We start from the raw sequence: 2,500 nt of genomic DNA on the forward strand, positions 1-2,500 counted from the left end.
AACGATAATCATGATAATACTAATACGATACGATGGATTTAAGACGAACGAAACACATCGCTCCAAAGGACGGATTTTTTAAGGTTTCTTGACGAAATGTAAAAGACTGAACGCAATAATCTTTTGAGAGAGTTTCGTACCCAAGGCGTGAGTGTGGTAAGGATGTCGTATGGTTGGGTTATCTTGTCTTTTGTGTTTGTGCGTGAGTCCGTGGGAAGTGTTTTGTTGTTTTTGTTTTTGTTTTTGTTGTATGTGCGGGATGGATTTTGTATTTGTCTTTTGTGTTTGTGCGTGAGTCTGTGGTAAGTGTGTGGTTTTGTTTTTGGTTTTGTTGTATGTGCGGGATGGATATTGTATTTGTGTTTTGTGTTTGTGCGTGAGTCCGTGGGAAGTATTTGTTTCTGTTGTTTTTGTTTTTGTTGTATGTGCGGGATGGATGTTGTCTTTGTCTTTGTGGTGCTTGTGTGTGAGTGTTTGCGTGTTGTCATCTTGTGGGTGTTTGTGTGTGAGTGTTTGTGTGTGAGTGTTTGTGTGTTTGTGTGTGAGTGTTTGTGTGTTTGTGTGTGAGTGTTTGTGTGTTTGTGTGTGAGCGTTTGTGTGTTTGTGTGTGAGTGCTTGTGTGTTTGTGTGTGAGTGTTTGTGTGTTTGTGTGTGAGTGTTTGTGTGTCCTCTTGTTGGTGTTTGTATGTCTGTGTGTGAGTGTTTGTGTGTTAAAATCGTGTAATTTTTTGTGTGTAAGTGTTTACGCGTTATAATCTTGCGAGTGTTTGCATGTGTTTGTGTGTGCAGTGTTTACGTGTTGCAATTGCGTGAAAGTAAATGTTTGTATGTTGCGATTGTGTAAATGTTTGTGTTTGTTTGAGTGTATGTCCAGGAAAAAGTTACAATCGTGTAAATGTTTACGTTTGAATGTTTAGGAAGATTTACAATAGTCTTTGTATGTGAGTATATCACAAGCTCTCCGTCTGTGTGTTTTATAATCCTTGCAATATCTCTTTCTTGACTTAGTGTGTTGCAAGCAGTGTCCTGAGTCACGGAGAAAGTATATTGCAAGAATAACGTTCCTCAACCACGCAACCTCACACAAAACCGGTGCAATATTTTCTCACGTTTGTCACCTTGAACAATTCTGCATCGACGTTTTTTTTGTTGTTGTTGCTGTTGTTGTTGTTTTATAGCCAATCGACAATCATTTAACCCTCTATTTATTAAGCACGAACTTACTCACCCATAGAAAAATAGGCACATCCTTTTGCAGAAATATTCCATAGTCATACTCTCCTCTCTCTTTTTTTTTTCATTTCTTTTCAAATAATACACAATAACCTCCCCCCCTCCCCCCACACACACACACAAATGATAATAAGAGATAATGATTATGATACTGTTAATAATAATAATAATAATAATAATAATAGTAATAATTATAATAATAGTAATAATAATAATAATAATAATAATAATAATAATAATAATAATAATAATGATAACAATAATAATAATAATAATAATTATAATAATAATAATAAATACATGAACAAAATATTTAGATAAATAGATGAATAAAGGAAAAAAACAACGTCTTTCCTAAAGTTCTGACAGTTTATTCGGGTGTGAAGGAGAATCACCTCGAGAACACGAAGCTAATTGTGGTCTTCTAGTTTTGTCCAGTTCATTGTTTCCTTCTTCCGTTTCTTCTGTGGTTTCTCGAGGTCTTTCCTTGCCTTGCTTCGTCTTGCCTTGTCTTGCTTCTTGCTTCGTTTTGTTTCATCTTGCTTCGTCTTGCGTCGTTCTGCCTTGTTTTGCCTCGTCTTGCTTCGTCTTGCGTCGTTTTGCTTTGTTTTGCTTCGTCTTGCTTCGTCTTGCTTCGTCTTGCTTCGTCTTGCTTCGATTTGCTTCGTTTTGTTTCATCTTGCTTCGTCTTGCGTCGTTTTGCTTCGTTTTGCTTCGTCTTGCTTCGTCTTGCTTCATCTTGATTCGTCTTGCTTCGTTTTGTTTCATCTTGCTTCGTCTTGCGTCGTTCTGCCTTGTTTTGCCTCGTCTTGCTTCGGCTTGCGTCGTATTGCCTTGTATTGCTTTGTCTTGTTTCGTCTTGCGTCCTTTTGCTTTGTCTTGCCTCATATTGCTTCGTCTTGCTTCGTCTTGCGTCGTTTCGTCTTGTTTTGCCTCGTCTTGCTTCGTCTAATATCTTGAGAACTTGTGACTTGCTGGTGGCGAGATCGATGCTTTTTTTTTTTTTTTTTTCTTTCTTTTTTAAGGTTATTTGTCTTCTTCCTCTTCTTTTTTATTGTCATTATCATCATCTCTTTCTTTTGATCTATTTGTTTTTTCTTCCTCTTCTTCTTCCTTTTAATCATCATCATCTTCTTCTCCTCCTCCTCATCCCCCTTCTTCTTCTTTTTCTTCTTCTTCTTCTTCTTCTTCTTCTTCTTCTTCTTCTTCTTCTTCTTCTTCCTCTTCCTCTTCTTCTTCTTCTTCTTCTTCTTCTTCTTCTTCCTCT

General features: G+C 37.0%; 1 protein-coding gene across 1 annotated transcript in view; it reads left to right on the plus strand.

Annotated features, from left to right (window-relative positions):
- The window catches only part of LOC125040845, a 27,154-nt gene that overhangs the window by 9,870 nt on the left and 14,784 nt on the right, over nucleotides 1-2,500 (plus strand). The gene's annotated exons all lie outside the window — the stretch shown is intronic.

Source organism: Penaeus chinensis, chromosome 29 (genome assembly GCF_019202785.1).
Source record: "Penaeus chinensis breed Huanghai No. 1 chromosome 29, ASM1920278v2, whole genome shotgun sequence".
Taxonomy (NCBI): domain Eukaryota; kingdom Metazoa; phylum Arthropoda; class Malacostraca; order Decapoda; family Penaeidae; genus Penaeus; species Penaeus chinensis.